This window comes from Lathyrus oleraceus, chromosome 2, assembly GCF_024323335.1.
Source record: "Lathyrus oleraceus cultivar Zhongwan6 chromosome 2, CAAS_Psat_ZW6_1.0, whole genome shotgun sequence".
Taxonomy (NCBI): Eukaryota; Viridiplantae; Streptophyta; class Magnoliopsida; order Fabales; family Fabaceae; genus Lathyrus; species Lathyrus oleraceus.
This window is the reverse complement of record NC_066580.1, coordinates 129362734-129384995: the sequence shown is the minus strand read 5'-3', so window position 1 is coordinate 129384995 and position 22262 is coordinate 129362734. Positions and strand designations below refer to the sequence as shown.

The 22262-nt window shown below is 37.2% G+C and overlaps 1 non-coding gene and 1 pseudogene across 1 annotated transcript; one reads left to right on the top strand and one right to left on the bottom strand.

Annotated features, from left to right (window-relative positions):
* LOC127122223 (uncharacterized) overlaps positions 1-18206 on the bottom strand; it is a 72191-nt pseudogene extending 53985 nt beyond the window's left edge.
* LOC127124399 (small nucleolar RNA R71) lies at positions 9346-9452 on the top strand. Its single transcript, XR_007803898.1, has one exon. It is a non-coding gene; the product is annotated as a small nucleolar RNA R71 (small nucleolar RNA).
* Positions 18207-22262: the final 4056 nt, after the last annotated feature.

The following is a 22262-nucleotide window of genomic DNA, read 5'->3' as shown; positions in this document are numbered from 1 at the left end:
AAGTCTAAAACTTTTCTGTTATATTTTATTTATTTATTTTTAATTATTTTTTTCATTTTTCGTTTCGTTTTTTTTTTCGTTTTTCGTTCTTTTTTTTTTAACACGTGGGCTTCACCTAGCGAGCATGACAGCTCATGAACAAACTTTTGCTCCTTCAAGATTAACGTTTTGACTGACGAATAGACCCCATTTGAACCTGTTGGAAGTATCTCAAGTCATTCTCTTGTGTTGACTGATCATCTAAATAGAACCCACAAAGTGTCTTGGATGATACTCAAGCTTCAAACAAAAGATGTTAGTGACACATTTTTGTGCTTTTGGTTAGTAAACAAAAGTAAGAGAAACAATGATGTATAATTCAAGCATGCTTGGTGATCTCAAACCAATCACAAGGAGTCCCACCCAAAGGCAAAGGGAACCAAGATGCTAAAGATCCTTGAGGCAATGCAAATGCAATGTTATGATGCCATGAGGGATCTTAGGGTCAAAATTAGGGTCTTACACTTGCGAAGCTCAAGAAATTGATCGTTCATAGCGTCCATCTTCTCATAAACATCTGGGCCCTCAGACGGCTCAGAATGATAGATGGTGTCGTCTACTCTGGGCAGAGTATGCACGACAGGAGGAGGAACAGCAAGGACCGGGCTAGATGCCGTCATAGAAGCAAAGGTGGAAGCAGGACCCTCGGGCATGAAATTGGGAGGCATCCCCCACGGGAATCCGGTTGGCATGGCCGTTGGAGCAAAGTGTGCACTGGCTGCAGGCACAGTCGAGGATACAATCTCAGAGATGACTGTCCTCTGGGCAGGAGTTAAAGGTGTCGAAGAAGACTGGCTCTGAGCAGCCAAGAATGATTCCATCAAGGCACTTAATCTGGCCACTTCCTCTTTTAGCTCGCGGTTCTCTTGTTCCAGATGATCCATCAGTCTTGAAATGTTGGCTCTAGTGTAGTACCGGTGAGTCAGCTTGTCTTCAAAATAAATGAAGAACATAGAGTTAGACCACGGGACAAGAAGCCGGGAACAAAACCTGCTTATGCACATGATGCATGCAATGCTTGTGCATATGCTTTTTTTCTTTTATTTCAAAGGAACTCTAGGGTTTTATTTGCAAATTTTTGGAAATATTAAACATTTATCACATATGGAAATAACTCATCAAATAATATCAGGGAAAAGAAGTACAGCATTGTCAATCATATATAGGAGAAAAGGAAAATAATCATCCTATGGATCCCTAGAAACAATTATCTAAAGCTCGGGACACAGGAAGATAGGATGCACGAAGCCTCTTCACCTCCCTCTCGTAGGCTGCCTCCATATCTGCTTTCTCCTTGGCGAGTCGGTCGTACTTCCTCTTCCAAAACTTGGAAGACTGAGGAAGTAGAGAAGTCCATGCATCATCAGGATTATCAATAACCTGATGTTCGAGGAATTCTATCAAAGCATCCTTCTCCTTGATCTACTGAAGGAACTCCTCCCTTTCACGGATCCAAGCACGTGATCGGTCTTCGTCTCTCAACTCCTCTACTCCTTGGTCAGGGAGGGTTGAAGGCCCAGCCATAACCAAAGGTGTAGGTCTTGGATACTCGTAAGGCATGAGATACTCAGATGCTCTCTTCCTAACCCAAACAGTGTAAGGCTCCATAGCAACACAATTCTTAGGACCCAACTCTTTCCTTCCTTTCTTGTGAATCTTGCGCCAAGCGCGGACCATTCTGCCCTTCAAGCCTTGGGGATCTTTACCCTCCTGGAAGAACACACCCTCTAACAGAATGTTATTGGGTTTATCCTTTAGGGGGAACCCAAGCTGACGACGTGCCAAAACAGGGTTGTAGTTAATCCCACCACATGTACCAAGAAGAGGTACATTGAAGAACTCACCACAAGAGTCGATAATCTGCACACCATCATACACGCGGTTGTACCAAGAGATATCATCATTAGTGAGAGACATAAGTCTCGTGGACCACCGTAGACATCCCTTGTTCTCCATGAAGGTGACCGTCTGTGGTAAGTGAGAAATAAACCATTTATACAACAGAGGCAAACAACACACAATGGCGCCACCACCCTTTGCATTCCTCATATGCAAAGAAAAATAAGTGTCACCCAACAGAGTCGGAACGGGATTAAGAGTAGAGAAAATCCTAATAGCATTCACATCCACAAACTTGTCGATGTTGGGGAACAACACTAACCCATAGATGAGAAGTACAAATATGGTCTCAAAGGCGTCCTCACTCATGGCCTTCCCATACATAATAGCTTGAGCAATGAGGAACTCAGAAGGGAGACCTTGAATTCCACCTTTGGTAGTCATATGAGCACCAACCAGAGATTCATCTATGTGCAACATGTCTGCTATCTCTTGAGAAGTAGGAACACTTTCCAAGCCACTGAACGGCAACTGGTCTAGAATAGGTATACCCACAAGGTAGGCATACTCTTCGAGCGTGGGTAAAAGCTAGAAATCCGGAAACGTGAAGCAACGGTACAAGGGATCATAAAACTGCACCAATACACTCATCAACCCTTCGTCCACCTGAGTAGTCAGAAGAGGAAGAAGTTTCCCAAAATGAGCCTTGAAACCCAAGGGATCTAGTACATAGGATGTCAGATTCCTTAACTCTTTCAAATCTGGTTGTCTAAAACTGTACTTCTTTGTGTTCCTTCTTTGTCTTTCCATGTCTGAAAATTTGCAAATAACCCCTTAAGTTCCTTGAAAATTTTCTTCATTATTGATGATATAGATGCAAATGGATGCATGAATGCATGAATGCAACAATCACACTCAAGGATCAAGCAAAGCACACCAAACAAAGGTCATGGGATGGATCATGTTATCCTTAATATCAATCATCCATTTTGGTGGATTATGGTTTACACCTTATCAACACCCAAGTTCCATTGATATTAAGGATACATGAACGGATCAACCATGAATCAAGGGTTTGTTGCAAGTCACGAGCATGGAGTCTCGGTTAAGAACCACCCAAAGGGAGTGTACTAGGGTTTAACCCAGCCAAACATGTTCTACAAGAGGTTCCCATAGTCATCATCCCATCTTTCGGATATTATCGGAGAAACGACTACTCGTATTCCAAAAATATTCTCAAGAGGGACTCTTATGAGTGTAGTATCGCGTAACAATCGTATCAAATCTTACATTTGAACGACTTTCGCACTACATCCTAAGAATAGGCCAAGATGGGCTTGGTAAACTAAGGTCCTTGGCTTCTAAGGTCTATATTGGTAAGAGTAATGTCTAACCACAACTTACTTGTGTGACATTATTGATCCCAACATGACCTCCACCAAGTGAATGGACTTGCAAGTCAACTTGCTAAGGAATAACTCCACACAAGTCAACAAGACTACGCCATTCTCCTATCTTAAATGCACTAGAGTCCGGGTATAGAACTCATCTCACAAAGATCACCAAGCACACAAGGAATTAATATTCAAGCAAATCAATCATTACATACAATACAGTAATCCCAAATTGCACAAAAATATGTCACAAGACAATACAAAACGATACAACAAATATGAAAAGTAGGCAAAACCCACTAGGAAAATTTTACGTCCCCAGCAGAGTCGCCACTTTTCTGTAGCGGGGTATTCGTTACCATTAGAGATATTGACTAAATCCAAGGTAAATCATACAAGTCGAGTCGCCACCGCACTTCTATTTATCCAAATGAATGGTTAGAAAGCGAACAAAAACCTAAAAGTTTTAACAAAAACTAGTAAAAGAGAGTCAGAGATCTGGGTAAGGGGGTTGGTTATGTAATGGGAAGGTGTTAGGCACTGAAAACATCCTAGGTACTCCTAGGGAGCCCTTTTCACACTTGTTGTAAAGGTTGTTGTTTTGTGAAAAATTTGTTTGTGCAAACATGATTGAAGAGATGAGAGGAGAATGTACAAGTTTATTTACATTTTGTGTTTGGATGGATAAACCCATTGCCTACGTACCATCTTAAAAAATATTAGGATCAAAACCTCGTAGTTCGGGGTAAAAATTTCAAAATGAGTTGGTGAATTGATTGGTCCAAAAGCCTTAAGGTCTTTTGTTATCCAAGGGAGAAAACTCAACCTAAAACCACAAATCCACCATGTGAGGATAGCTTCAACATGCTAGTGAGGGGTTAACCCTATAATAAGCATGGAAGACTCATTGTCCATCACTAAGGATATAGGTGAGTATTACATCTACCTCAAGGATAACCCAAACCTAATAGCTAAAGGTTATGAAAAAATTTGATTAAGGAAGTGGCCATTGGAACCACAAAAGACATTTGAATGGAATATATTTACCAATTGGAAGTATATACAAAATGGTCAAAGTTGACTTAAAGATTCAATTCAAAATAAGTGTTATGAAAAGAAAGTTTGAAAATCAAAAGCATAAGGCTTAGGTTTCTAATGTTTGAAAACAAATGGTTAAATGTTTGCACAAAAGGTTTTGGCTTGGGTTAGAGTGGAGGGAAGAAGAAGAATGGCTAAGTCCTAAGTAAAACAAAAGATGAGGGATAAAGAAATAAAACCACAATGGAGTTCCTCTCTTGAGATCATATTGATGATCCAAGTAGCTCCCATCCTTTTGGAATAAGCAATCATACAAAGCATAAACTTCAAGCAATCATCAATTAAGGTGAACTTGGAAAAAACTTCTCAATGCATCTTGGATCTCTCTCTCTTGGGGACTCATGGTAATGGTTCTTCAATTAAACTCAAGTGGGAACCCCTAGCACAAGAACACACACATCAAAGAGTTTTATGAAACAAATCAAGAATGGACAAGAGCGAGTTTAGAGATTTGGCCCATATTCATCATTAAGATCCTTTTGCTCCAAAAATTGCATAGGGAATGTCCTAGAAACTAAGTCCATTTCTCCATTCTTTGCATAGGGAAAGTCCTAGAAACTAAGTCCATTTCTTTGCATTTGGTCCACAACAGTCAAAACAAAAACACGAGCACAATAGTATATACACAATTATGGGCTCAAGTGAGCAAAAGGCAAATGGCATTAACATAAACATGTGCTCAAGTGAGCAAAGAGAAAAGCAAATGGATAATATGTGCAAGAATAGTAAGTTGCATAAAAGTAAAGTGCAATAAGTAAATGTTAATGGTTAATGGTTAGTGTTAGTAGTTAGTGTGCCATAAGGCAAATTTAGTGCTATGTTAAGCAATCGTAATTGGACTTATGTAGAAGTCACAACTATCTGAGGCCGGTCAATAATAATGTAGGCAACAACACAAGTTAGAAGTCTTGATTAGTGAACCAAGTTCCAACAACTTGCCATGCCAAAAGAAAAAGAGAATTGATCTTGTATTGGTTTAAGCCTTTTGCATGATTTAGAAAACAACTTATCCTTAATGCAAAGCCATTCACTTGATCAATTGATCGAGATGAATTAGATTTGAATCAAGGAAGGTTAAGTCTCCTTAATCAATGGTAACTTATCAACCTTCAACTCATTGATCAAAAAGAAAGAAGAAGAAAGAAGAAGGAGATGAAGAATGGATAAGGGAAATGGAAAGATCAAAATGCATAAAGGGAAATAAGATGTACCAATCCATATGTATTGACTAAATGATATTGAAAGTCAAAGTCAAACAATGAGAAATCAGAAGTGAGATGAAGATTGGAGATCAAACAATTAAGCATAATATTTTTGGCATTTTCAATATTAAAATAAACTTGAATTAAAAAATAAAGAAAGGTCAAACTTCAAAATTACTTCAAATCAACCTTGAAAGGTCCAAGTAATTTATCCCAAGTTCAACAAGGTCAAACAAAGTTTGACAAAAAATTTCAGCATTTTTAAAAGTCAGAAACTATCTTTTATCAATTAAAAATGAATAAAAATAACCTAATTGAACTAAAATCTCAAATAAATCTCAAATCAATTAAAAAATTGATGAGAATATTTTTCATAGATTCATCATCATTCAAATAGGTTAGGAAAATATTTTTGTATTTTTTGAATATCAAAAACTATTTAAAATGAATTAAAAATAACCAGAAAAGAGAAAATTCACAAAAAATATCAAATGACAAAATAAAAAATATTAAAAATCAGAAATAGAAACTAGAAATTATTTGGAGAAGAATGCAATTGGTCCCATATTTTTTGGATTAAAAATGAGAGAGTTATGAATTTTTGAAATAAAAGGGAATTAAAGAAAATAAAATCAGAAATTAAAAAAGTGGAAAATCAGGAAGCGTTGGATCACGTTCATTAATTGACGTGGCCAATCTGATGGTCCTGAAGCGCGCGCTCATGGTGAGTCTAGGTCAATGCAACCACACGCTGATTAAACAAAAGTCATAACATCTAAAGGTTGGGATTGAATCTGGAGATGAGATCCAACGCTCCAGATTCAAACTGGCAATGGGCGGCCACCGGAGCCACCTTCTTCTCCTGTGAGCTTCCAAATTCCGGCCAGATTTGCATGTTTTCAAACCTTCACCATTTTGCACGATCCTTATACCAAAATGAAGCTGGGGTGATGTACATCACCCCTGTAACCTTGAATCACACTCAAGATTCCTATAGGTTAAGAAATTTGAGGTGAAAGATTCAGGTATGAAAAATGCAGATCAAAGAAAAACAAAATTGAAGCTACCACTAGCTTGCCTCTCAAGTGAGGACTTCAGAAAACACTTTGGCCAGGCAAATAGATCAAAGAAATGAGAGATTCGAAGCAAATAAGTTTGAACAACAACCTTTGAAGTGCAGCTTTACAGGTCTTGATTCACTCCAAATCTTTTGTGCAATGTGCTCTTGAGGTAACAAGGAAGCAAGGCTTAGGAATTTATATTCAGAGATCAACAAATGAAGTTGAAATCTGAACTGGAAAATTGAAATGGAAAACTCAGAATTCCTTTAATGGAGGTTGGGATTTCACTTGTGCAGAGCTTCATGCGCCATTAGGTTGAGAATTGAATGAAGAGGAGCATGTATTTATAGCTGAGCTTGAAGCAATGCAAGGCAATACTCGTGTGCATGAGAATTGGGTCCTCCATGCATGGGCCTGTACAGGCGCATGTGAGGCCCAAAAGCTGATGCAAATGAATGCTGAACACAAACCTAGTTGAGTTGGACGTGTAATTTGAATGGCATTTGCTTGTGTATCAAGATTTCATGTGAATTCCATATTTGTACCTAAATGTTCCCTTCTTCGAAAGTCCCATTTGGAAAATCCAAACATAGGCATGTGAGTAATGGTTGGAAAGGTTTTGATGTAAGGAACAATTGTTATGTTGGGCAAAAATCCATTTGAAGTGTGGAAATTGGTGAAATTGGAGTTTAAAGTGCAAGGTGCAAAACTTGTAAAGGCAAAGTTTCTAAATTTGGCCAATGTTCAAGCCCTTCTATTTTGATGATTCAAGCCTTAAATGAAAACACCTCCAACATCAAAGTTGTAGATCTTTTCAAGACAATCAAAATGGACTTAAATTTTGCATCATTTCTAGTTTTGATGAAAGAGTTATGGGCAGTTGAAGTTGGCCTTTTTTGCCTTTTAATGCATTTGGTCCAAAAGGACCTATAATGTCTTGCATTATCACATGTATTTCCTTTGAGATTTTAAAATTTTGTTCAACATAAAATTTTAAGCATACATCTTAAGCTTTCCAATGAATTTTATCCCACCTCAAAATCATAAAAAATGAATGAGTTATGTCCTTGAGAAGTTGACCCAAAATTAGGGTTTTAGTCAAAATGACCTATAATGTATTGGAATGGGAGATGGCCTTCCAAGCTTCAAATCAATTTTTGATGAACATGAAGGTTGTTCATATTGTCCTTAAGAACATTTTTTCTTTTGGAACCATCTCCATTTGACCAACACATAAAAAGTTAGGTCTTAGTGCATTTCAAAATAGTCAGATGAATTGACTGATCAACTTCTCAAGTCCATGACTCATATCTTGATGAATTGATGATTGAGGACACTCAAATAAGTTCAAATATGCATGAAATGATGAATTAAAGAACTTCCCTTTATTGTATTTGACCATGGGTTGAGGTTGCTTCATGAGCAAGGCATTGTGATGCACAAATGAGTTAGGGTTTCCTTGAAGAACAAGACCTCAAACTCTTTGACTTGATTTGATAAAAATGATGAATTGAGATGCTAGGAAGGCATATTTGATGGATGAGAGCTTTGGGAACCATTACCATGCTTGCCTTCATCTTCTTTTGGCCATGTTATTGCACAGATGATCTCCTATAAGCTTTTGAACCTTGTGATTGCTCTAGCTACAAACAAAAGATGTTAGTGACATATTTTTGTGCTTTTGGTTAGTAAACAAAAATAAGAAAAGCAATAATATACAATACAAGCATGCTTGGTGATCTCAAACCACTCACAAGAGGTCCCACCCAAAGGTAAGGGGAACCAAGATGCTTATGATCCTTGAGGCAATGCAAATGCAATGTTATGATGCCATGAGGGATCTTAGGAACAAAATTGGGGTCTTACAGTTATAAGGCCCTTCGTAAGCGGTCCCACTTCATAATGTGATAGCGTTAGCTTGCCCTCGAGGGTTGAGTTGAGGTTGTCCAGGGAATGGTCCTCCAGGTGTAGTTTGCGGGGCTTAGTTTTGTGCTACCTGTGAGATCTGGGTTTCAAGCATCTTATTGTGAGTAATTATCTTATCAACCTTAGTCCCTAATTGCATTATCAGTTTGTTTACGTGAATGTTCTGGTTTAGGAATTCTTTATTTTGCTGAGTCTGGCCTGATATAAAGTTCTTCATGATCTTCTCAAGGTTAGGCTTCTGGGGCACAACTTGCATAGGTTGATTTGGTTTTCGGGCTTGAAAACCTTGTGGTCTTTAAGGTGCAAAATTTTGGATTGGGTTCTGGTTTTTATAGGAAATTCAGGTGATTCTTCCATCCAGGGTTGTAAGTGCTTGAAAATGGGTTACCTTGGGCGTAATTCACTTGGTCGGTGTTCAGGTCGTTCAAAAGGTTACATTCCGCCGATTCGTGTCCTTCAGATCCACAAAGTTCACACTCTGTCTAGACTACCGCTGCGGTGTTAGAGTTTATAGAAATATGTTCGACCTTAAGGGCTAAAGCGTCCATTTTCGCTTGCATCATGTCCATAGAACTTATCTCATGTATTCCATCTTGGGTCTCCTTTTTCTCTACTGATGCTCGTTCAGTTCCCCATTGGTAATGGTTTTGGGCCATATCCTCAATTAGGTCACAAGCTTCAGGGTAAGGTTTGTTCGTCAACGCGCCACCAGCGGCAACGTCGATGCTCATCTTTGTGTTAAAATGGAGTCCATTGTAGAAGGTATGAACGATCAGCCATTGTTCTAGGCCATGGTGTGAACAGACTCTTAACAGCTCCTTGTATCTCTCCCAAGCTTCGAAAAGTGATTCTCCTTGGTTTTGAGTAAATCTAGTTATTTGGTTTCGAAGAACAGCAGTCTTACTAGGGGGAAAATATCTAGCAAGGAATACTCTCCTAAGATCCTCCCGGGTAGTTATTGAGTTAGCTGGAAGTGAATCTAATCACGAACGTGCTCTATCTCTGAGGGAGAAAGGAAATAATCTTAAACGAATCGCATCAGGTGAAGCACCGTTGGATTTAAAGGTGTCGGCCAGTTGGATAAAGACTTTTAAATGTTTATTTGGGTTCTCAGTAGCGAGACCCGCAAATTGGTTTTGTTGCACTAATTGCAGTAAATATTGTTTTAGTTCGAAATTATTGGCAGGAATGAGGGGGTTTACTATACTAGAACTAAGTTCCTCGTCAGAGGGTTGGGAAAATTCCTTAAGAGGTCTCTGGTCGGGATTCTCTGTCATAGCTTTCTTAATTCGGATGAGTAAGAGGCGTGTACGAGTGTAACGTTCGGGTTCCGCTAAAGGATCTACTAAATTTCCGGTACTACGGGTTCTTCGCATTTACCGGCTAATAATGCCTTAGTCTAGACGGTGTAACAACAAGGTACAAAATTTGACGAAGTCGGTCCCCGGCAATGGCGCCAAAAACTTGATCGCTCTATTCGCAAGTGCACGAATCGCGTCAGAGTAATATAAAAGATTATCGATCCCACGGAGACCAAATCGTCAATCTATCGATTACTATTGTTACGATGTTTATCTAAGGCGGTACAAATGAGATATTGATGTTGCAAAATAACAGTAAAGAAAGAAAATGATAAATACAGTGCAGATAAAGATAGGCGTGAATGTATTTCACGTCCGTTAAACGATGCTTCGATTGTCTAAATAGAACTACTTATGGGGCAATATTTTCTACTCTTGAAAAGAATCCATTTAACAGGAACTGTCGCTTTCGCGTATTCAGAACCGAGTTTACCCTTAAATTAAGGCCTTTTATTGTCACTGCTAAAAGGTGCGTAGAATGCTAAAGTAGTAAACCTATTTTTAAGAAATAAGACTTGTAAGCTTAGTTGAAAAGTGATTTTGATTCGGAAAGTTTACCCAAGGAGTTTCCTGATTTTAAAAAATATCAACGCGTCCGAAAACAATTTCAAAAATCGTTTTTCCTTAAAGTGATAAAAATTCCTAGTTAACTAAGCCAGGGTGCTTTCGCACTCCTTGAGTAGTTAAAGTTAACCAAGTTTGTTTCAGAAAACCCGAATTAAAAATCAAAACAGCCCCTAAAGCATTTCTACAGATGCAATATGTGAAACATCTCTTTAACCGCGATCCTTACATTCTAACCTTTAAAAGATTTAGCCAGACATGGTAATACAAACAAATACAACGATATTGAACATGATGAAAAGAAGTTTAGAATGTAAGGTGTGAAGAAAAAGTAAAGCGTGTAAAACAATTAAAACGAGCAATAAAGATAATGGCAGGAAATTAAATAAAGTAAAGACATTGGCAGGAAATTAAATAAAGTAAAGACAATGGCAGGAAATTAAATAAAGTAAAGACAATGGCAGGAAATTAAATAAAGTAAAGCATGACAAGGAATTAAATAAAGTAAGGCATGGCAAGTAAAATAAAAAGACGATTAAATTAGAACCTGCTCCAAACGGAGGCTTTAAATCTGGTACAAGGAAGTAAATAAACCTTTGACTTTGAAAATAAAGATGACGACAAAATCAAAGTGCTCCAACTCAATTACACTAAGGTGCGATAACCCCTCGATGTGACAGATTACCGCTTTTACAGATGATATTATAGTCTTATTGTTGTAAACTAAGTTGGATGATTTGGAAGTGAACTACAACGACATATTTATAGAGGAACTCAACAGCATGCAAAGACCAGGATGCCCTTCAACTTCTCTTTAGTGGGAATGTGGAATTCAAAGGTGGCGCCCGCCACCCCTCCATGGCGCCCGCCATGTGAGTAAATGGGGAAGTTCATGGGATCGTGGTAGTTTCCTCCTGGTTGAGGGATGATGTGTCATGGCCTCTCCCATAGCGGCCGCTATGTAGAACGCCATGAGTACAATATTTACCGAGAACCCTAATTTTTTAGTCTTTTTGCTTCATTTCTTCTACAAAGATCCTGAAAGAGCTAAATACCTGAAAACAACACAAAAGAAAGCATAACACAAGCAAAATGATAATAAAGACCTAATAAACATGTGCAATCCGAGTCAAATACGCGGTGTGATTCAGTGTTATCAATGTTAACATCAACAAAGCCGTCAATGTTAGGGAACAAAGCTAATCCATAAATGAGCAACACAAAGATAGCTTCAAAAGTGTCCACACTACCGGCTTGAGCAAAGGCAGTAGCTTCCATGATGAGGAAATCAGATGGCAACCCAAACAATCCTCCTTTTCTTTTCCCAATGAGCCTCTATCTCAGACTTCTTCAAGTGAAGAGCTTCAGCTATGAGGTGAGATCTGGGAATCTCCTCCAATCCACTAAATTGCACTCTACTAGAAACAGGTATTCCCAAGAGATATGCATACTCCTCCAATGTAGGCACAAGCTGATAATCTGGGAAAGTGAAGTAACGGTAAAGAGGATTATAGAACTGGACTAGCACACTCAAAAGTCCTTCAACCACATCTGCAGACAAGATAGACAGAAGCTTCCCATGGCGTTGTTTGAAGTCCAGGGGATCTAATACAAAAGATGCTAGCTTCCTTAACTCTTTCAAATCTGGACATCTGAAACTGTACTTCTTAGTATTCCTTCGTCCACAATCCATGGTCTGAAAATATTTGCAAATAATACCTCAGTTCCTTGAAATTTTTGTGTGATGAATGTTATGATGCGCATGAATGCATGAATGCAACAATCACAAATAAGGGATCACACACAAGGCGAGCAAACAAAGGTCAAGGGATGGATCGAGTCATTATCAAGATCAATCATCCATTTTGGTGGATTATGGTTTACGCCTTATCAACACCCAAGTTCCATTGATATTGACAAGACTTGATTGGATCAACCAAGAATCAAGGGTTTGTTGTAAGTCACGAGCATGGAGTCTAGGTAAGAACCATCTCAAAGGAGTGAACTAAGGATAAAAACCTGTAGATCATGTTCTAAAAAGTTCCCAGAGTCTTAATTCCATCTATCGGATATTACAGGTTAAGATGACTGACTCATCGACCCATAATATTCTCAAGAGAAACTCGTCTGAGTGTAGTATCGCGTAACAACTGTTATCAAGTTTACACCTGAAAAGTCTCTGCACTACGTCCTAAATAGGCCAAGAGGGGTAAATGTTCTACGGTCCCCAGCTTCTCGGACCCAAACTAGAGATAGTAATGCATAACCCCAAATACTTGTGTGACATTTCCAAGTCCAAAAGGGTTTCCACTGAGCAGATGGATCTCAAGTCAACTTGTTAAGAACTACTCCACACAAGTCAAACATGAATATACCATCCTCCTATCTTAATTGCACTCAAGTTTGGGTTAGAACTTATCTCACCACTCAGAGATCACCAAGCACAACAAGCCAATTATATCATACAAATAAATATACATACATCAAATATACAATTATATACACATAAAAAAGTAGGCTAAACCCACTAGAGACTACTCCCTAGCAGAGTCGCCACTTAATTTTTGTAGCGGTAAATTCTTGACCATCAAGCTATGGATAAGTTAGACGTCAATAAAACCAGAGTCGCCACCGCGCTTTTATTGTTTCCAAGGGAAAAGGGAAAAGTACGAACAAAACCCAAAAATAAGAAGTTTTCAAATCAAAACTAATAAAATGCTAGAGATTACACGTAAGGGGGTTGGTTACACAGAGGGAAGGTGTTAGCACCCAAAGTGTCCTAGGTACTCCTATGGAGCCCTTTCTTGTGTGCATATGTATTTTGTACAAATTGATGTATATAAACAAATAGAATGGAGGGATGAGAAAAGAATTCATTAATTATGTTTTTGTGTTTGACAAGACCTTCGGACTTGTGCCTACGTACCAACATAAAATGAGGGATCAAAACCTCGTAGTTCGTGGTATAAATTTCAAAAGTGGATATATTGCTTTTAACAAAAATTAAGTTTGAAAGGAACAAAGGCCTAAAAATGGTTTGAATGAGTTAGTTCTTATTGGCTTTTTGAAAGTTTAAGTCAAGTATAATTAATTCTATTTACAAATTTGATTAAGAAAAGAAGTTTGAATGCAATGGCACAAGGCCAAAGTTTCTAGTTTGCAAAGTGGCCAAAATTTAGAAAAAAAACTAGTACAAGCAAAGAAGATTTTTAAAAGGAATGAGAGATTTTGAAATTAAATAAGTGGGAAGGAGATGAAGAGACTAATCCTAAGCACAAAATTAAAAGTTAAGAGTTGAAAAGATCTGACCAATGGGTAGCAATCCAATAGACAAGAATGTCATATAGAAACCCAATTTCCCTTGGACATTAGAATAAAGCCACAAACAATGCACAATATATATTAATCTTGAAGAGAAAGGCATCAAATAAAGATAGCCACATCCAAGATTAGCCACTCCATGATCTTCTTCAAAGTTGCCCATGTAACAGATGGATTCCACAAGTCACAGGTTCAAAATAACAACTTCACAATGATCATGTTTCAGATGAACTCAAAGGGATCCTCAATGATATGTCAGATGAAGTTTCAAATTGCAAGCACTTGGTTTCATGAAAGTTGGCATTGGCCAAGTCCTTTGCATAGGGATGTTGCCTAAATTCTATGTCAAATTGTCCAAGATCAAACCAACAGTCCACACAATAGCTTTTTAGGTTTTTTTTGTTTCTTATCATGTACATTAATGGTCAAAGACCACACAAACAAACAAAATATACACAAATAAGATATATCACACAATATGGTTCAAGTGGACAAAGTGAAAATGACATTAACATAAACAACTAGAATGGTATGAATAATGGCAAATGAATAAAGACTTGAAATTAAATTGCATTAAAGTAAATGACTTGAAATTAAATGTTAGTTGTTAATGAGTTAGAAGTTAGTATTGTTTTTGCTTTTTCTTTTTATTTTAAGTCATTCTTTGGAGAACACTCAACCCACTTATCACAAGCATGGATCCTTGAACCAAGACATCTTCCAAAGGAAGGAAAAAAGGCCAAGTTTCCACACAATACCATGAAAGAGGGGAGACTTATAATCTCACTAACTAGAATGATATGCCTTTTGTGTCAAAAATTTAGCGCTATGTTAAGCAATCGTAATTGGACTTATGTAGAAGTCACAACTATTTGAGGTCGGGCAATAGAATTTTGGTGTTAATGCATGTTAGAGACATAGTATAATAGACTATGCTCATGAAACATACCACACTCAAAAAGAATATGCAAAAGAGGTGGCCTAATCTCATCCATACTTATGTTGATTTTGCAACCAACTAGCCTTAGGATTTAGAGATATCATAGACCAAATGAAATGGATGCATAAAGAAGGGGAGTTAGATGAAGAGGGAGGGGAATGGATCAAAACTCAAATTGTTCAAAGGAAGACTTTTAAAAAATTAAGATCATTCATTCATTTTGGGAGATGGAATATACATTCCATCAATCCCCTAAATCCAATGATCTTAACTTAACAAAGTCAAATCAACCTAGACCAAGGCCCAACAACACAAGTCAAACTTATACAAACCATCAAGATAGCTCAACACAATTATTTGGCATTTATTCAATTTAAAAATACTAAAAATAATGCATTAAATTAAATATGGTTTGTCAAATTCCTAAAACCTCATCAAAACACCAAAGAAATGGCCATGAGATTTATCATAGGTCAAACAAGGTCAAAGGACCTTGGAGAAAAAATTTCAAAATTTTTGGAGACTTAAAAGTATTTTAAAACAATTAAAAATATTCACAAAATCAATTAAATCATGAAAAATATTAATAATGATCCAAAAATAATTTTAATTCAAAATATGAAAGAAGAATTTATTTAAATTTTTTTGGTGAAACTCTCATATTTTTTGGATCAATATTAAAATAAATATGAATTAATGAAAATCAAATGAAATAAAAATGAAAATAAAAAAATCAAAAAAACGTGGACCACTTGATCTCCCTCATTAATTGAGGTGGCAGATCAAGTGGACATGAGCGCACATTCCACCATACACCCGGTCAACTGTTCCACACGCGTGGTAATTACTTTAGGCGTTCAGGATTAAAACATTTCAAATGAGATCAATGGCTTAGAACCTGCCCAGCACACCACCGGCTCTGGACCTCCGCTCACCTTCTCAGGCGAGGTCCACCAGACTGGTTCACTCATCACCATCACCAAAATGAAAAAAGAGGACATGATCTAAAAGAAAAAATTGCGTAGAGCACGAATCTGACCTCAATTTTAACTAACTCCAAATATATAGAAAGATATGAGGAGTTGAATTTTGAGGTGTGTCAACTGAGTTGCTTCGATTTGACCTCAAAGCAACTCAATCTTCTTGCCTACATTGGTAGGACTTCAGACAACCAAAGATCCAAGAGAATTGACAAGAATTGAGTGAGAATCGAAAAGAAGAAGTTTTCTGAAAATTACCTTCAATGTTGTGCAGAAATGGATCTTGCTTGCTTCAAACTTGACTTGATCACACTCGAGGAGCTTACAGAAGTGGTTTGGCAATGGTACAAAGCTTTGGATCCTGGAGTTTTTGAATCTCCAAACAGTGAGATTCAAACTCAATTTTCAAGTTGAAAATTCTCAGGTTTTCCTTTGAATGGTGAGGGTTTGAATTCGGAGGCAAAGTTGGCGCGCAAGGTGTGTTTGAAATGAGCTCAGAGGCCTTGTATTTATAGCATTTGGGATTGATAATTGCACACTTGAAAAATTGCTAAAAATGGCAAGGGTGATGCACAAGCTTGCATGGGCGTGTACAGGCCCATGAAGCAATCCATTATGATCCAATTGCAACTGTACTGAAGTTTAAATCATGTGTGAATGGTAAGGCAAAGTGAAATGGAGTTTTGAACATTTGATTTTCTCCAATGATGCAGACCTATTAAGACCATGGGAATCCCTAACAAACCTCATCCAAACAGCATGAAATCAGATTCTTTGGAAAGCTTAAATCAAGGGGAACAACTTTGATGTTGGACACTTTTCCATTTGGAACTTGGATCATGGTGAATTTTGAGGTGGAAGTTTGGAAATTTCAACATGTTGAAATTTTTTCTAAGTGTCAAGTCATATATCTCAATATTCCACCTTGCTTAACTTTTTGTGTGAGCTCTAAATGAGAAAAGTGTCTTCATCAAAGTTGTATCTATTTCAAACACCTTCAAAATGGTCACTAATTTCATTTCATTTGGATTTAGAATGATAGAGTTGTGCATTTTTGAAGTTGAGGAAAATCACTTGTTCAATGGTATAGGTCAAAAATGACCTATAATGTATCCTCATATCACATGCTCATAAACGTTGATTTAGCTCTCACTCCAAACATCAAAGTTAAAGTAAACATCTTGAATTTGATTTTGCAACTTGTAAATCTTTCATCTCATAAACATTGAGCAAGTTATGGCCTTGGGAAGTTGAATTTCAAATTAGGGTTTAGACAAAATGACCTATAATGTTTCAACATAGAAAATGATTTTACAAGAAAAAATAGCTCTAGGTATCAACATGAAAGTTGTTTGTAATGTCATTTAGAGTAATTTTTATCTTGGAGTCATTTTCATATGGTGAAAATTGTAGGAGAGAGGGTCTAGGGAGACCCAATTTTGATCAGATGAATTCATCTGGCCAACCACCACCAACCAACTTGCTAACTTTCAATTCTCTTGACTTCTTAGGCTCATGGTAGATCATATATGCATAAGATTATTAAGTTTTAAGTGTCCCTTGAGGAATTTGATCAATTGATGAGGAAGCTTGTTGAAGAAGTTACTCAAGATACCTAGTCAAACTAGGGTTTCCAAGGCAAATCACCTCCAAACTATTGAAGAATACTTGATCAATATGACATGTAGAGATCATTGGGACTCATATATGATGCTTTGAGACATAGTTGATCAATCCTTGATTGTACCTTTAGCCACGAGGGTCTTAAACCCTAGATGTGAACTTGATAGATCAATGGGGATCATGCCCTACCTACAAAAGAGTTAGGCAAATACAAAGACATATTTTTCAGATTTTGGTTAGAAGAGTGATAATATACAAGTATGATACAACCACATGGTGCTTGGAAATCTCTCCTAAAATAAACCAAATGAAAGAGGGGTAAGGAGAATGCCAAGGTGTGGTCCCAATGCATATGATGAAATTGCATGAGGGATCTTAGGGTCAAAATTAGGGTCTTACAAGTTATTAGACATGAGGGTCTTAAACCCTATATGTGAGCTTGATAAATCAAAGGTGATAATGTGCCCTACCTAGAAAAGAGTTAGACAAATGCAAAGACATATTTTTAGTATTTTGGTTAGTAAATGATAAAATACAAAGTATGATACAATCACATAGTGCTTGGTGATCTCTCCCAAAACAAATCCAATGGGTAAGGGGTAAGGAGGATGCCAAGATATGATCCCAATTCCAATGCATATGATGAGATAGCATGAGGGATCTTAGGATCAAAATTGGGGTCTTACAGCTGAGTGTCCATGCTTTGCTACCACTGGACTCTCCAATAACTGCCACAATATGCTCATTTTGATAGTCGGCGCTGCTAAATTTGACCGGGTTGAACTGCTTTTTCTTCGGGCTTGCCTTGCATGCTGCTGGGTGATAACCGATACCAAACCTGTCGCGTTTCTCTGCCATATTGACGAACTAACCCCAACCGGGAAGCATGGCTTTCTCCAATGTCTGCTTGGCACTTTTCGCTGAGGATAGGATGGTAGCAGGAGATTGGTTGTTGTTGGCAGTAGCGGAGCTGACTTCTTCAAACTCTAAACAATGAAGCCGAACTTCGACGATCCCTTCATATGTTTCGACATATCTAAAATAGGAGAGTTCACTGACCAACAGGTCTTCTTCACCATACACAATTACCAGTTTGTCATCTATCAAGTATTTCATCCTTTGGTGCAACCTAGAAGTGACTGCCCCAGCAGCGTGAATCCACGGTCTACCCAACAAACAACTGTAAGTTAGGTTGATATCCATGACTTGGAAGGTGATGCTGAACTGGTGAGGTCCAACACAGATAGGAAAATCGACTTCCCCAATAACCTTCCTTCGGGAACCATCGAAAGCTCGAACGATCAATGCGCTGATCCTCATCTCGGGCCCCTTAAACTGCAATTAGCTTAATGTAGATTTCGGCAGTACATTAAGCGAAGAACCAGTGTCAACAAGGACTCGAGATAGGAGAGAGTCAGTGCATATTGTAGCGGTAAATTCATGACCATCAAGCTATGAATAAGCTAGACGTCAACAAAACCAAAGTCGCCACCGTGCTTTTATTGTTTCCAAGGGAAAAGGGAAAAGTACGAACAAAACCCAAAGATAAGAAGTTTTCAAATCAAAACTAATAAAATGCCAGAGATTACAGGTAAGGGGGTTGGTTATACAGAGGGAAGGTATTAGCACCCAAAGTGTCCTAGGTACTCCTAGGGAGCCCTTTTTGTGTGCATTTGTGTTTTGGTACAAAATGATGTTTGCAATAAAATAGAGTGGGGGGATGAGAAAAGAATTCATTAATTATATTTGTGTTTGACAAGCCTTCGGACTTGTGCCTACGTACCAACATAGAAATGAGGGATTAAAACCTCGTAGTTCATGGTAACAATTTTAAAGTGAGTATATTGCTTTTAACAAAGTTTTTAATTTAACAAAGGCACAAGAGGCCTAAAATGGTTTGAATGAGTGTTAGTTTTTTTTGTCTTTTGAAAATTTTAAGTCAAGTATAGTTAAGTCTATTTACAAGTTTATTTAAGAAAAGAATTTTGAAACTGCAATGGCATTAGGCTAAAGTTTCTAATTTGCAATATAGTCTAAGTTTAGAAAACAAGCACAAGCTAAGAAGATTTAAAAAAAAGGGGAAGAGATTTTGAAATTAAAGAATAGGGGAGGAGATGAAGAGACTAATCCTAAGCACAAATTTAAAAGTTAAGAGTTGAAAAGATCTGACCAATGGGTTGTAATCCAATAGACAAGAATGTCATATAGAAACCCAAACTTCCCTTGAACTTTAGAATCAAGCAAAAATCAATACACAAATAGCAAGATGAAGAGCAAGGCATAAAATAAAGATAGTCACATCCAAGCTTAGCAACTCCATGACCTTCTTCAAAATTTCCATGCATCAGATGACTTCAAAGATGAGCATAAGACACAAGTTCAAAATAACAGCTTCACAATGATCATGTTGCAGATGAACTCAAATGGATCTTCAATTTTTTATCAGATGAATATTCATTTCACAAGAACTTGGTTTCATGAAAGTTGGCATTGGCCAAGTCCTTTGCATAGTGAGTGTTGCCTAAATTCTAAGTCCAATAGTCTTAGATCAAACCAACAGTCCACACAAAATGTTTTTTAAGATTTTTGTTCTTATTATGTACATTAAGGTCAAAAGACCACACAAACACACAAGTATTTACAAACACAATATATCACAAAATATGGTGCAAGTGGACAAAGGGAAATTGACATTAAAGTAAACAACTTGAATAGTATGAATAATGGCAAATGGATAAAGCTTAAAAATTAAAGTGCATTAAAAGGAAATAACTTAAAATTAAATGTTAGTTCTTAGTTGATTAGAACTTAGTATTTATTTTGCTTTGTTTTTGTTTAAGTCATTCTTTGGAGAACACTCAACCCACTTATCACAAGCATGGATCCTTGAACCAAGACATCTTCCAAAGGAAGGAAAAAAAGGTCAAGTTTCCACCCAATACTGTAGTGGGGTATTCGTTACCTTTAGATTTATTGACTAAATCAAAAGTAAATCATACAATTCAAGTCGCCACCGCACTTCTATTTATCCAAAGGAAAGGTTAGAAAGCGAACAAAACCCGAGAAGTTTTATCAAGTCAAAAACTAATAAAAATGTCAGAGATCTAGGTAAGGGGGTTGGTTATGCAATGGGAAGGTTTTAAGCACCCAAAACATCCTTAGTACTCTAAGGGAGCCCTTTTTACAAATGTTGTATGGTAGGTTGGTATTTGTGAAAATTATTTGTGCAAACATGATTGGGGAGATGAGAAAAGAATATACAAGTTATTTACAATTTTGTGTTTGAATGGATAAATCCATTGCATACGTACCATCTTAAAAAGGTAGGATCAAAACCTCGTAGTTCGGGATAAAAATCTCAAAAGAAGTTGGTGAATTGATTGATCAAAAGCCTTAAGGTCTTTTGTTATCAAAGGGAGAAAACTCAACCCAAAACCACAAATTCACCATGTGAGTAGAGCTTCAACATGCTAGTGAGGAGTTAACCCTATAATAAGCATGGAAGACTTATAGTCCATCACTAAGGATATAGGTGAGTATTATATCAACCTCAAGGATAACTCAAACCTAATAGCTAATGTTTATGAAATTCTTTGGCAATAAGTGGCCATTGAAACCACAAAAACAATTGAGTAAGTTGTATTTAAAAATGAAAAGTATTCACAAAATATGGTCAAAGTTGACTTAATATTCAATTCAAAATAAGTGTTATGAAAAAAGTTTGGAAAATCAAAAGCATAGTGCTTAGGTTTCTAATTTTGAAGACAATGTTAATGTTTGCACAAAAAGTTTGGCTTGGGTTAGAGTGGAGAGGAGAAGAGAATGGCTAGGTCCTAAACATGCAAAGATGAAGGAAGATAAATAAAACCACATTGGAGTTCCCTTCTTGAGATCATAGTGATGATCCAAGTTGTTCTCTTTCCTTTGGAATTAGCAAGCAATAAGCAAATAACTCAAGCAATCAAGCAAATAACAATCAAGCTCCTAGGAATCTTCCAATTGGCTTTTGTATCTCTCACTTTGGATGCTCATGACAATGGTTCTTCTACTTGGCTCAAGTTTAGGATCCCTAGCACACAAGAACACACAAATCAAAAAGTTCCACAATGCAATAGAAAGAATGGACAAGAGTGAGTTTAGAATTAGGTCCTTTCAATGTCTTCTTCAAGATTAAGCATTCTAAAGGCATGAGGCCTAGTTGCTCTTTGACAATTTTTCTTTGTTTAGCATTCTAAAGGCATGAGGCATAGTTTCTCTTTGACTCCATTTAGCATAGGTAAGATCCTAAAATCTAAGTCCTTTGTCCATTTGCATTGGGTTCAGACAATCAAAACAAAACAAGCACAATAGTATATACACAATAATGTGCTCAAGTGAGCAAAAGGCAAATTGCATTAACATAAACATGAGCTCAAGTGAGCAAAGGGCAAAAGCAAATGAATAATGAGAAAGAAATTAAATTGCATTAAAGTAAATTGCAAGAATTAAATGCTTGAATTAAAAGTTAGTGATTAGTAGTTAGTGTTAGTGTGTCATAAGGCAATTTAGCGCTATGTTAAGCAATCGTAAGTGGACTAATGTAGTAGTCACACCTATCTGAGGCCGGTCAATAAAACTATAGGTAACAAACACAAGTTAGAGACCATGACTAGTAAGCCAAGCTTCTACAACTTGCCATGCCAAAAGAAAAGAAGAATGATCTTGTATTGATTTAAGTTTTTTGCTTGACCAAGAAGCAACCTATCCTTAATGCAAAGCAATTCACTTGATCTTTGATCAAGATGAATTTGACTTGAATCAAGGAAGGTTAAGTCTCTCATATGTCAAGGCTAACCACCAATCTTTAACTCATTGATCAAAAAGAAAAAGAAGAAAAAGAAGAAGAATGTAAATGTACATAAATGGAAATTCAAA